Source organism: Lissotriton helveticus, chromosome 5_1, assembly GCF_964261635.1.
Source record: "Lissotriton helveticus chromosome 5_1, aLisHel1.1, whole genome shotgun sequence".
NCBI lineage: Eukaryota > Metazoa > Chordata > Amphibia > Caudata > Salamandridae > Lissotriton > Lissotriton helveticus.
Window position 1 is genome coordinate 270023070 of NC_136065.1, and position 15448 is coordinate 270038517.

Genomic DNA, 15448 nt, shown 5'->3' on the forward strand with positions numbered 1-15448 from the left:
AACCTACAGTGGACCCCACCGATCTCAAAAACTTCCGCCCCATCTCGCTCCTCCCTTTTCCTGCTAAAGTCATCGAGAAGATCGTCAACAGACAGCTGACCGCCTTCCTCGAGACGAACGGATCCCTCGACCCCTCGCAGTCCGGCTTCAGAGCCAACCACAGCACCGAGACCGCCCTCATCGCAGCCACCGACGACATCCGGACCCTGCTCGACAAGGGGGAAACAGTGGCCCTCATCCTCCTGGACCTCTCCGCTGTGTTCGACACGGTCTGCCACCGCACCCTAGTCCAGCGCCTCAGCAACATCGGTATCCAAGAGAAGGCACTGGAGTGGATCATCTCGTTCCTCGCCGGAAGAACACAAAGAGTCCGCCTCCCCCCGTTTCGCTCCGAGGCCACCGAAGTCATCTGCGGCGTCCCGCAAGGATCTTCACTCAGCCCCACCCTCTTCAACATCTACATGAAACCTCTCGCAGCCATCGCACGCCAGCACAACCTCAACATCATCTCTTACGCCGACGACACCCAGCTGATCCTCTCCCTCACCAGAGACCCCGACACCGCCAGAACCTGCCTACACGAAGGGATGAAAGACGTCGCCGAGTGGATGAAGGACAGCCGCCTGAAACTGAACTCGGACAAGACGGAAGTCCTCATCCTGGGATCTTCGCCCTCCGCCTGGGACGACTTCTGGTGGCCCCCAGCCCTCGGCACCGCACCCAAGCCAACCGACCACGCACGCAACCTGGGCTTCATCCTGGACCCCTCTCTCTCGATGACCAGACAAGTCAACGCCGTCTCCTCATCGTGCTTCAACACCCTGCGTATGCTTCGCAAGATCTTCCGCTGGATCCCGACCGAGACCAGGAAGACTGTCACCCAGGCACTCGTCACCAGCCGACTGGACTACGGAAACGCCCTCTACGCCGGAACCACAGCCAAGCTACAGAAAAGACTCCAGCGCATCCAGAACGCCTCCGCCCGACTCATCCTGGATGTCCCCCGACGCAGCCACATCTCCAGCCACCTGAGGAACCTGCACTGGCTCCCTGTCGACAAGAGGATCACGTTCCGGCTCCTCACCCACGCACACAAGTCTCTCCACGACCTGGGCCCCAAGTACCTCAACGACCGCCTGACCTTCTACACGCCCACCCGCCAGCTACAGTCCACCAGCCTCGCCCTCGCAGCCGTACCACGCATCCGAAGAGCCACCGCCAGAGGAAGATCCTTCTCTTACCTGGCTGCCAAGACTTGGAACTCCCTCCCCATCCACCTTCGGCTGACCCAGGACCATCTCGCCTTCAGGAAACAACTCAAGACCTGGCTGTTCGAGCAGTAGCATACCCCTCCCCCCAAGCGCCTTGAGACCCTCCCGGGTGAGTAGTGCGCTATACAAATGGCATGATTGATTGATTGATTCAGGTAGTGGTTCCTCTTGTATATCTGGTCTTGGCTTGGTGCACAGTTCAGTAACATTGAGACAGTCATGTTCTACTTCATTAGAATCAACATCTCAATCAAGAAGGGGCAATAAAGTGGCAGGGTTCAAAACAAAACAACGTTTTAATTTGACGCTTTCTTCTGCAATAATAAGTTGCTCACACTTAGTGAAGTCGGCTATTCGTCAGGAGCTGTGTATGAGTTCTAGTCAACAGAATTTCAACAGAATGTGGAACATAAACAGTCAAACGGTGACCCATCACAATATTTTTGCACCTCTCAATACTGACACCTGTGGCTGCCACGGATTTCAGATATCTACAAAACGCTAAGGCTACAGGATCTAATGTAGTCGAAAAATAGGCAACAGGTCTTTGTGCACCTCTGTGATTTCGCGCTAGCGCTGAGAGAGCGCATCCCTCCCACTGCAGAAAAATGAAAATGCTTTATTGCAATCAGGCATTCCTAGTGCTGGGGCACTGCAGAGGCTTTCTCTCAACTCCATGAATGCAACCAAACAGTCATTGTCTCAGGGCACTGGATCCGACACATCCTTGTGTGTCAGCCTCTGCATGGCTTACCACAAGAAAAAAGTTGTGAATCCACTGATGTAGTCTACTATTCCCAAAAACATCCTAACTTACTTCTGAGTTATTGGCGAATTCGTCTGCATGATCACTGAGATTCTTTACTGTGACACTTCCTTGCACCTCTCGCAATATGATATCCTAGATACGAACCTCTGTCAAAAAGTACTGCAACTTGTTTAGGGACACTTTATGTCCATTCTGTGCCAAATGGTTCAGCAAGGCAATACTATCAATCTTGCAGGCTTCTCAGGTGTTTGATGTGATCAGTAGATCATCAGTGTACTGAACCAATACTGAAGTCCGAGGCATAATCAAATACTCCAGACTCTTTTTCAAGATCTGGTTGAAGATACATGGACAGACCGTATACCCTTGAGGAACTCTGCACCATGCCAAATCACAACTGGTGAACCATGAACCATAAAGCAAAACGGAACTGTCTGATCTCGTGCAACGGTATGGAGAAGAATGCCTGGCAAAGGTCAATGACAGTGAACCATTCAGCTTCACATTGAATTTGAAATATTATCACAGCTGGATTCAATACCACAGGACAAAAAGGAACCGCAAAACTGTTGATTTTCCTCAGGTCCTGCACAATGCAGTACTTACCACTCTGTTTCTGCAGGCCCATTAAAAGGGAGTTACATGGGACTCCCATGATCTCTTTCAAGATCCCTTGTTCGATCATGTTACAAGTCACAGGAGTAATACCAGCAATCATTTCTAGGGTCAACTTGTACTGCAGTGTTTTTGGGTACTCAGCATTAGGCTTTACTTATATACGGACAGGCTCAACTCCTTGAATGAGTCCAATGTTGATTTGATTCAATAAGCTTTATTTGGTTGAAATAAAATCAACCATAAAAGTACATCATAAAACAAGATTAAATCTATACAGCTCATTATATCAATAAAGTACATTCTAGACATACAGACGAAATTAAAACATCATACTTTCCCTTAACTTGATTGATCTTAAAATATAAGTTGCAGTATAAAAACAAATATCAATCTCTTGTATAGTAAACAGCACACCCATAACAGCATTGGTAGTTAAAGTGCAATATTTTTTGAACAGGGGTTTAAGGAAGGCAATACAGAGGTTCAAGTATAAATCACAAATGAGGAGAAAGTGCAGAGTGCTCTGTTTAGTATGTCCATCACATGGGCACGGGGTAGTAGGATACTTTTTGACACAGGGGAATGCTACCAAATGGTGGACAAGGCCAAGTCTCATTCTTGTAAGAACGAATCGATGTGATGACCTAGTAACCTGACATAGATAGGACTGAAACCCCTCATTTTTTAAATAAGAGTAATAGAACTGACAGGTTATCAAAGGCTCACTCCTTTTTTTTCGGTCACAATTTTTATCCTGCAAAAACTTAATTTTCAGTTCCATCTTAGAGATGTCTATCACTCCATTTGGGTTTTCCAGGATATTTATACTGCATAGATCTTTAAAAGATTGCACTTTTAGAATCTTTAGGCATTTGTCTAGACGGAGACAGTCTTTAATAATATTCCTGTTAAATGTGGTCTCCTCTTTCAACCATAAAGATCTCCATAACAATAATGGTCTTAACCCTATTAGATCTGTCAGATGGTTAATCCCCACTTCGCTATGTATAAGATCAGTAGATGCCGAAGCAGGCAAACATAGTAGCTTTTTAAGAAACTTATTTTCCTCTGTCTGTAGGTCATCATGATGGTAATGACCCCATACCCCTGCACCATAAAGTGCAATCGAGGTGCCTCTAGACTGATAAATATGCACCATGTCTTTGATTCTACGGTCCCCAATTTTGGCAGCAAACCTAAAAACTCTGTGCACACTTTTTGCCAATTTGGACTTAACATTTATAATTTCCTGGGACCATTTACCATTACCAGAGAAAGTTATCCCTAAGTAGCAGAACTTATCTACCATTTGGAGTTTTTGTCCATCTACAAAAAAGGGTTTCACTTTCCCAGGCCTTAGGCCAGAAATCATACTATAGGTTTTGGTTCTATTAATCTGCAGTTTCCTACCCTTAATAAAAGCAACAAATTTATCTTTTAGCCTCTGTAATCCTATTTGAGTTCTCGATAAACGCACGGCATCGTCCGCATAAAGCAGGACCGGCACATCATGACCATCCACCTGGGGAGGGTCAGACTTAACAAGTTTAAGCTCTGCGTCCACTGCATTAATAAAAAGAGTAAAAAGCAATGGCGCAAGGACGCAGCCTTGTCTAATGCCCAATTTAACATCAAATTTCGGAGTACACTCCCCCTTTTGGCCATATCGGACTGATGTCAATAAATTTTCATAGAGCCTAGCCAAAAAAAAGATAATACGCTCCAGGGCAACCAGTCCTAATAGGATCGGCCATAGCAGGGCATGATCTACCAGATCAAACGCGCTGCTTAGGTCAGCAAAACATATGAAAAGGGACCCTTGCTTTGCACATGTATATTTTCCTATTATTAATTCCAAACTAATACACTGCTTAAGGGTTCCTAAATCTTTCCTAAAGCCGTATTGGGACTGTGTTAAGATCCCTTTTTCCTCTGCCCACTCCTCTAACCTAACTAGTAGGGCCCGACTCATGATTTTAATGGAAGAGTCTAAAAGAGAAATTGGACGGTAATTTTTTGCTTCGGATCTATCCCCTTTCTTGAAAATGGGAATAATTATTGATTCTCCCCATGTTGCGGGGGATCGTTCCATTACAGCAATATTGAAAACCCTATGTAATATGGGGCCCCAAAGAGCAGGAATTGCTTTATATACATCTATCGGAATGCCATCAGGTCCGGGGGCTTTCCCCCCTTGCTGCTTTTAATACCATATTCCACCTCTTTGAGTGTAATATTTAGTGGTATGATTGGCCAAGTGTCTAAAACCCCTGAGTCTGTTGTAGTAACATTTCCTGGGTTAAAAATGTTTGTGAAATGTGTGACCCATGCCTCACAGCTGTCCTATGATGTCATTTCAGGGTCCTCCTCATTTTATAGGAAGGATGAATTAACCGTCTCCCAGAACAACTGGCTGTTAGATGTTTCTGCAGCCAGTGTTAATTTGTCCCAGGCCTTCTCTTGAAGCTCTCTCTTTCTCTGGTTAAGTTGAAATTGATAAATCAATCTTAAATTCTTAACGAGCTCCGTGTCCCTATTCCTGCAGGACAGTGCATGTTTCAGCTGGTTCAATGAGTGAGTACAAGCATGATTGAACCAACCTTGGTTCTGTGTCGATTTCTTATTAGAAGGAAGTCCGGGTCATGATGTTGTCTATAAATCCATTGATTTTACAAAAATGTATTAAAATCTGGGCTGATTCAACATTTTCTTCCAAACTCTCCATAATCTCTATATAGCAAACTATAATAATATTGTTTAATACCTTTTCCGGGTTAACCCCTTTCCATTTTATCCAAGTGCCGTTGGGTCTACATGGGGTTATATTAACAATCCTTATTTGTGGTGCTGGGCATCTATTGCCCCATACACCTAGGATCATTGTAATACAGTTATGGTCACTCAATAATAGATCTATTACCCGTGGTGTAAAGCATAAAGAGACAATGTTTGTTGAGACTAATATATGATCAATAATTGTGTTAGCATTTCTGCCCGTAAATGTTGGAATCAGCTTCCCGTCATCATCCTTTGCACACTGCATTACATCTAGGTCGAATTTAGCAATAAAAGAATTGAAAATTTCACCGTAGTGATTGTGTGAGAAATGCATACAGTCATCTCCTAAATCATTCCTAACCCCACATGTCTTAGTTGCAGACAGGAGGCATAACTGCGTATTAAAATCACCCACCCAGATTATATCAAAGATAGCCCCTACATCGCTAAACAAAGTATCAATTGCATTCTCCAGTTCGGTGACTATCTTATAACGTGTATAATCAAACAAATTATTGTAGAAATTAATTAACAAAATGTCCCTACCACTTTTCTGGTGTAACCAGAGCACTTGTGAATGGTAGCCAACCTTAATAGATCTTTTGACTTCTGTCGGCAGGTCAATAGACAAGAGTATTAACAAACCCCCCTTTGCTCTGCCTGCCGTCGATCGCAGGGCAGGTAAATTAAAAGAAACAAACCCATCGAAGTTTACATATTCCACACACCAGGTTTCCTGAAAACAAATAATATCATATTTATCAATAAAGTCCGTCCATCCCAACAGTTCCTTTTTATTAATCAGTCCGGCTATATTCCATGAGGCTATACTGAATCCTCTAGTTTTAGTTCTCTCTGAGGTTTCTGCTAACCGCGGCATCTGCCACTGAACATCCCCGGTAGCATTAACCATATTAAGCACTCAGGGCTCGACAAATCTGAAAAATGGTACTAGTCCTGCAGGTCTAGTACCTTGAAAAATCTCCTCGTCCTAACAGTAACCTACTTGACCTCCGTCTCTGAAAGCGGAGCAAATGTGACAAGATAACAAGATTTAAAGGCATCTTTATTGCTCATTTGCTTTGTGAGCAATAAAAAGGCCTTTAAATCTTGTTATCTTGTCACATTTGCTCCGTTTTCAAAGACGGTGGACAAAAGTTAGTATGTTTTCCTACTCTCCAGAAAGGGCGAGTAGGACCTAAAATTAGCTCGACCTCACAAACTTTACCTCGCAAATGCGAGCGGTCGAGTGGATTTGTCGAGCCCTGGCACTTCATCGGACCGTTTAACTGCCTCTATAAATACATTCCCATTGCCATCTGTAATCTCTTCCTGTTCTTCATCCAGGTTACTGCCTTCCAAAATACTTGTATCCCCCTGTAGACTTAAGTCCCGTCCAGATAACAGCTGCCCTACGCAGTTCTTAGTCCCTTGTTGCCTAGGGCACTTAGGACCCGCATGCTTTTATTGTAGCGGGCAGGGATATGTCAGTCATTATCTTCGAGGGTACTAAGTGGCATAAATCTATTGTGTATTGAGAGAGCAAAATGTTGCAAAGGTGGCAATGGCCACTTGGTTCTTGAATAGGCCCATTCGGATACCATGGGTATAACTGGTCTTAAATGGCTATAGAAGAAACCAAGGGGTAGAGCAAGAATACAACCTTCAGTAACTATTAGGGCAGAGGCTTTCTCTAATATAGTCCTGGCATAGTGTGGGTCCTTAAAGTTTATAATACCACAGTCCCCCTTCTTCGTTTTCCTAGTAGGACCGATCCAGTTTACCCTTCTGGTCGTGAGTATCTGGTCTACATGACTAAATGGAAAACCGCATTTACGGTTTAACCAGTCAACTACTTTATTCTTTAGGGATGCATGTGTTTCAATCAAACTCGGGCTAAGGGGAGGGATGTTTACTAGAACTGCCACATAAGGACAACAATCCGGAGGCAAGTCAATAGATCTAATCCTGATTCCTGCCTCTGGATCTTTGTCTGTAGTGTTAACAGATATCTTAACAGCCTCCTTATTCCTACTGTCTTGACTTCCTGTCTCGCAGGTGTGACTATCCTTTACTAAATCCTTTCTTTGTCCTTCAGACACTGAATTATCTATTAAATTAAAAGCTCCAGAATTAGGTGTTATCAATGGCCCGGCCCTTCCATGCCCTGGTGTGTCAGATACGTCTCCTGGGGTAGTTGATGTTCCTGCACCGTATGGGTCTTTACATAAACTGTTAACATTATCTTTAATCAGCTTCTCTAAGTTGTTAAACATCCCATTAAGTCAGGCCACCTCACCACTGAGTTTGCTAATTCTTTCTTCCAATGGTTCAAGATGTTTTTCTAGTGTGAGGGTTAGGGCTGGTATGATCGTACTAACTTGAGCTTCACACATGTTATTAGGTGGATCTTCAGCTATATGGTTGGGTAATAGAGCCTTAGTGCATCTATTACCAGTCCCCTGTTTTTGCTGATTCTTTCTACAAGTCCTTTTCTTTTTGGGGGTAGGTGAATCTTCTCTTCGCTCTATGTCGTGTACTTCTCTGGTTTCCAAAGAAGAAACAGATACGTAGTCTTGGCAAGAGGCGTTCAGATGGGGGGTAATACTGCCAGTATTAGGCTCAGTATTGGACTCCGGTAATGGGTCAATCGTTTTAGCAGGAGCAAGTGCATTTCCGGGCCCTAATGAAAGGCGCCGCTCAGCTTTATCTATCTCTTCACTAATGACGCTAACCGCCTTCACAAGGTAGCCTTCAATAGTAGAGCCCGGAGCCTCGCTAACCTGATTTTTTCCTCTTTGGGTTTTATGCTTCAACATGTTGAAATTATCGAGGTCCTTAGGGCCTAATGTTCCAATTTAACCAACAATCGAAATTTATTGTACAGTTTAAAGAAAGAGTCGATATCGGGTCACATATCCTAAATTACACAAACGCTACGATACATATAAGAGGCTTATTGAACAGTTAAAAATTCAGGGGCTAAACAATTTGCTTCTACTGGAATCAACTCTACAAAACAATACAATTTGTCCAAGGGAACCGATTACATCAAAGTCAACAGCATAGCTTGTCCGGTTACTCACAGGTTCGTCATCAGTCTCAAATTTAAAAACCAAAGGGGGATGGTCCAGCCCAGCCTCGCACAGTCTCAGACTGGCTCAGACTGGGCCGCCCTTGGCGAAGCGGGTACCGCGAGGTCTGATAAAGGGCTTGTGGGCGGGGAAACAGGCAACACAGGTGAGCAGCGTTGCAGGGCTCCTGGTCCTTGGAGTCCCTGTATTCCAGAAGGAGCAGCCGTTTCCCAAGAGACCCAGCGGCAAGTGGCACCCGCGATGCGGGGGCCGCGAGGTCTGATAAAGGGCTTGTGGGCGGGGAAACAGGCAACACAGGTGAGCAGCGTTGCAGGGCTCCTGGTCCTTGGAGTCCCTGTATTCCAATGTCCTTTTCAGAAAAATCCCAGACTTCCATCCTCACAGCATCTCTGACATCTAAGGGCAACCAGTGGTGGCTCCTCAGCTAAGGCAGAGAAGCGTCATCTCACTGCTTTCGGCAGTGGACATAAAGGAAAAATAAAATGATAATAACTGGTTATTATCATCATTTTTTTTGTTACTGCTGTCGATTGGTGGGAGGGGTGGGGCGGGTCTGCTCTGCTCTCAGACCAGGGTAGGAGTAGTGACAACCTCCTATGTGCACAATAACTGTTTAGCTGCCTACTCAGGCCGGCCAAACAGTCAAGCGCACTTTGCATGTTCTACATGCAGGCAGCACTGCAGCCTGTGTGGCGAACATGCCCAGGCCCCCATGCCCTGGCTGACAGCCGAACTACAGCACTGAGAACAATCTCAATGCTGCATTACAGCCTTGTGATTGGTCAGGGTAGCCTGGGTGTGCTTCCTGCAGAGCAGAGGGACAACAACAAGGGACGATGAGATGCGCCGAGGAGGTTAGATACGTTTTTTTTCTTTACTTTACCCCCTGCTCGCCCCGCGCTCTCCGCCCTGCCAATCCCGATCCGTACCAGCTGCCACTGCGGGCAACTCATCAACTGTCATCATTGGGAACATCGCAACAGTTACATTCTGATTCTCTATTTTGAAAGCAACGTCCTCATCATTTGTCAGAAGTTCTATGCCACTTGGTGTGCAATAAATGATGCAATTCAACTTGCACAAGTTACATACCAAAAGACACACAGGACTCGAATCGCACACCACAAACTGATTATTTTCAGCAAAGGACCCTATTTTTACAGGTACCTCTTCTGTCATGGGACTTGGCATCTGCCTATTCGCCACTTCTACAACTTGGATTCACCTTTCCGAGAGGGGTGGGTTCACAATCTCCCCTGTTCTCACAGTAGAGCGGGTAGCACCATTGTCACGGGGTGGCCATCTACCTCAGCATCTACAAATGGGTCACCCTGGTCTACCTCTAAGACTGTGCCAAGTGCACAATCTTCCTCCCCTCTAAAGCAGCGTAAGGGGGACTGATCAGAACTGTATCCTTCAACCACCCCTAATACAGGAAACTGCGGAGCTAAATTTTGGTTCTGTAAAGAATTCAGGTTCATGTTTGGGATCTGATTTGAATTGAACCTAGGGTTATTGGCATTCTGCTGTGGCGTCGGGGTTTGTGGGACTTGTATCAACGGACCTTGGGGCACATTGAAGTTTTGAGGTCCTGGTCCATTTTGCGTTTCCATTGGGGTTACTATTCTGAGGCTGTGCAAACCCTAAATGTTGTCCTTGCTGGGCTGGATTAAGATGACATTCTTGCTTCTAATGCCTCAATCTATTATAATAGTGGCATGAGTTAGACTTTTTCAAGGTGGCCACATCAATCTCAGGACTTGGGTCATTAGGAATATCTCAACCTCTACCCTGTGACTGGAAACCTCCTCCACCTTGCATCATAGAAGCTCCCTGAAAGAAACACCCTGCATAGGGGCCACTTTTTCCATAAAGGGCTGATTCCGTTTACCCCTCTGAGCAGCCTTCATCTGCACTATCATCCACTTCTCCATAAGCCTTTTCTGTTTCATCTCAATCTCATCATGACAGTGCTTGGCATAATGTATAATCTAATTGATTCACTTACTCTGCCAACATATCAAATGCTGTTGAATCATCATACTAATATCAGATCTCAGTCCTGTCACAAATCTGGAAACAAATTGTCCCATATCCTTAGGTTCCAACATCTCTATCCCGCTATGCTGTTTAAATGCCTGTAACAATTTCTCATACAATGTATGAACCATGTCTTTAGGTTATTGGGCTGTGCTGTCAATCTCAACTCAGTTAACATCCTGTGACTGCACCTTAGCTTTCAACCAAGTCATCACCTAATCACGCTTTTTCATTACAATAGCCGATGGGCCATGTGTCACAGCATTTCTTTTTGGCTCCCTTTCAGCCATTCCATAGCTATTTTGCATGCAGCCCACAAATCACTTGGAACAACGTCAAATAAGGTATTCAAATCAGTCCACAGTAACTTTGAAATTTTTACTGACGGATGAACGTGTTTGTACCACTCCACAGGCTTCTCTCCCAATTGTAGAACATCTTTTTTTTAATAGCGCAAGATCGTTTCTACTCTAAGGCACATGAACATAACCTCCGCTAGGTACTTCCCATGAGGTGAAACCTGTGGTACTTGCTCCCCTTTCTCCTAAAGGAGGCGGTTCCCACATGGATCTTTTAGGACCCTTCATCCTTTACCACTTGTGCTCCCATTTATCTAGTGTATTTCAAATCCAAATGCTCTGTATCAACTCTCGAATTTACATTTTCAATCCTGGTACTCTTATATTCTCAATGTCCTGATCAGAGAAAGAGAGTCAGTGGCTCTTTTGTAAAGCCTTTGCCCACTACAAATCCACTTCATACCTTTTAGCTAAGTCTATCAACTTATCATGAGCCTGCCTTGCTCATCTAGAATTATCCTTCCTCATAAACAAAAGTTTATTTAGCTGTAAAAAAACTATTCAGGCCAACTCAAGACTTCCACTTATCATTTCATCCAGTTCGAGTTTCAAGTTGAATACATACACCAAATTTACCTTGTGTTGACCTGATTGTTCTCTGACTCATTTCTGTACATATTACATTTGACTCTTCATTAAAGGTTTTTATTCACTCACCCACAACCTGAACGCTCAGATTAGACTGCCCCCAGGAGCGTTGGTCACTCCTCCCTCTCTAGGTTAACTACTATTTGCATTTGGAGATGGCTCCAATGTATTTATATCAATGTCTGGTAATCCCTGAAATGTCCTTAATGGTCCAAATCCAGTTTGATTCATTGATGGGTCTGTACTCGCACTGCAAGGAGAAATCTGCTTTTATTGGAACTAAGGGAACAGATCCTAAATCTTCTCAACTTTTAGGGGCATTCCCTGAAACTTTTGGTTTAGCTGGAAGAGCCAAGTTATATCTCACATTTCCTGCCAAGTTAGGATTGTATATAGAAACCACTGGACCGATAGTAACCGGAACAGTAAGGTCATCTGGAGCATTGAGAGCTGTGGAAGTGCCAGTCGCACACATCCCTGATCTCCCTTCTATCATATTTTGATTCACATTCACAGTGGTAGCCCCTATCACATTGGAATTCCCATTTACTGGGGCGGTACCCACTCCGCCTGACCACTCACATTAGTGTTTCCCCAACTCATCATGTGAGGCTCATTGTGTGGAAGTGGATGTATTGGCAATAACACATACAAATTACTATCACTCTGACTGTAACTATTCTATCCTCTCTCCTGAGACTTTTAACCTGTCTCTTTTCTCTTTCTTTCTCCCTGTCCCACTTTTTTGCCGGTCAAAGCAGGGTATAACTTTGCTCCCTCTATTATGTCCGTTCTCCACCTATTTTGTTCTGCATCCCATCTAACATCAACGTATGTACGCCTTTCTAGATCTACCCTGATCTCTCCTTTTCTCTGGCATGTGCTGCTCACTCCCATGCATTTAAAGCTTCAAACTGTGTAGGGCTAGGTAACGGATTCCTCTCATATAAAATTCTTCTAACATTTTCAATTATTCTCACATTTAATGTAAAATAGCATGGAAACGCCAGCACGCCTTCTTACTCTGTGATCTTGTGTCAACGACTAAGCCAAATACATGTGTGAAGCCCTATGTTTATCGCCATATAATGACCTGCTGTATTCTCAGGCCGTGCCTCTTCTCCCTCTCTAACAGGTATCGTCACATCTCTCCTCACCAAATCACGTACTATTTTAAAGCATTTCATTTTTTCCCTGCAAATCAGTTAGCAATAGAAATCAGAATATTTTCCACCCAGAAACAATGTTTTTCTCTCCAACTCTCATACCAAGCCACTGCCCAATAACAGCGCGGCACTCAAAGATGTGAACAACCCATAGCATTGCAGCTTTACACCTACCCATCACTCCTAGCGCATCACACTATGATGCCAGTCTGACTTCTCGCAGCAGCTCACCCTCCTTTACAATTTCTATTGAATCTCCTCATGAAATTCAGTCAAAATAATAGAAAGCAAACCAAAAACTCAGTGGTGGCAATACAGAAAATGAGAAAGAGAATCTGAAGATTTATTGCAGAATTTGATTATCCTGCCTAGCCATTAGTATCCCAGATATAATCTAACTAATCCTACTCTATACTAACTTTGGGAAAACCCTAATCAAGCTATGGGAAGCAAGGAACAGGTGTCAACGTAAGGGAGTATTTTGTAAAAGTACTCCAAGTCTAATTAGTATAGCATGAAGCCACACGGTGAGAGGAATAACATAAGAGGTCTACACCTTGTGAAATCCTAAAGGTTTGTTCTCTTTTGCTAACAATACAACACCTATTATCACACAAGGAATTCAAGGTAGCCAGCGTCATTGTCTCCGGTACAGTTACACTTTCCCTGTAGTATATTGGCAATATTCATCTCTTCTCCTTCACCTTCAGTGGGAAAACTCAAGCTGCCTTGAGCATCTCTTCTCCGCCATGAGAGCTTGTCTCCCACTTCATTGACACATCTTCTTCCTGACAAAAGTTTCCTCCTGTAGTACCTTACAATTGCTACAAATAAACAATGCCTTTCGCTAACTAACAAAGCCTTGTATCCTCACCTGCAGAGGAGAGAACATGCTACCAAAACAATTCCCACATGAAAGTTAAACATTGACTATCAGTAACTTGAGGCCTGTAATTATACTAAGTAAGCACAACAGTTAAGGTGCACTTGACAATTGGATATAGGTGCACGTACATTCACAAATAGTACATATATGGAATATCATGTGGAATAAATCATGACTATAACTATGTGTTACATCTTAAAACATTTATATAGTTATGAACAAGAACTACATATTTACTAAAATCTTCACCATTAGTATGTACACATTTAATGGTTCTATTAGGATTTTATCATGGAACATCTCAGAAATTCATTTAAAATCCCATTGTTTATTTGAATGTCGGACCACACAATATAAAACAGGTGCCAATCTGCACAAGTCAACATAAATAGGTGACGTGTAAGGGTGGAACCAAAAGTAAGGTGCTCCAAACTTATTCCTAGATAGTATTAACATGTTTAAAAATGCCGAAATTATGATTTAATACAAAACAAATGTGCTGCATTACGCCTCATAAGTTGCCTTTTCTTGCTGCATCATTTAGTCAACCATGCTGCATAACATGGTCCTCATCTGCTGCATAATTCTTAATTTTGTTTTGCAGTTTTATACAGCGTGAACTCGACCCAAAGGTATTGACCAGTAAACATGAGCACCGGTTACTTTACACAAATACACATTCATTTTTTGTTAGGCATTGGGAGATTAAGTGATTTGCCCCAAATCACAGGATGTTGAGCCGATGCGGAAACTCGAATCTGGATCCCCAGCTCCAAAGTCAGCAGCTCTGGTCCTTAGGCCACATCAGGCCTAGAACTATGTGGCACACAATTTCATAGTACATTGGTCCTGACACTTTGAGCCTAAGCAATGGCTATCGTACCACTTGTATCACTCAATTACAGGGAGAGTAAATGGATTATTAGGGTACATAGCAAAAAGATCAAATTGGCACAACTACCATGGTGGTGTTGACCTCAGCGTCAGACATGGCACATTGCCACCATGAGAAACATGATACACAACAGGTTGAGGCACTCTTTACAAATTATTGAAGAAATACGCTGGGGTTAAAAGGTTTTTAAGGCGAGCCTGGGCAACGCATGTGCTGCTCTGCAAGCCATGCTGTATTAGAGTATGGAGTTGAAACTCCATCCATTCTCCACTCATATTTTTCATTGGCTTGTGTCATCGTCCTTCGTAAATGCCGGCTTCTGATTAGTTAATAGGCTTGTTAGTCCCTCCTTAGTATCACCCTGTCTTCATTTGTAACCTCCCATGAGGACTGGCCCTTTTACTTCGGTTGTTACATTTTACGTCTTATTTCAACTGTAAGCACTATTTTCTTTAATGAGTTTCCGGTACTGTAGGTTCCGACGTGCTTTCCTGCAACGTGCTTTTCTGCATTGGGCTTTTTTCTTTGGTTGTTACACAGTATGTCTTATTTTGTCTGTAAGCACTATTTTCTTTAATGAGTTTCCGGTACTGTAGGGATCAACGTGCTTTCCTGCAACGTGCTTTCTTGCACCATTCAGGGAGCCATGCGCTCTGTCACTTTTAGTTTGTACACATGATTTTTTTATGCTTACATGGGTCACCTTACCGAGATCTGCGATTTTCTGCACTTTATCTAAAAAAAAGGCGGTTGCATGTCTTTATTTTCTTCTGCACGGCGCAGCATATGTGATCCAGCTGTAATCCTGTCACGTGAGTGTGATTTTGTGCTGTCGTTGTTAGCATAGAGCTCTTGGGACCAAAAGTAGAAAAAACCTAAGGTAGTCATCTAAATTATGAAATTCTCATTTAAAAAAGCTTGTGAGGTCAGTTACATGACACATTCCGAGTCAGGATGTCGTTTGATTTCCTCCCTCCTGCCTC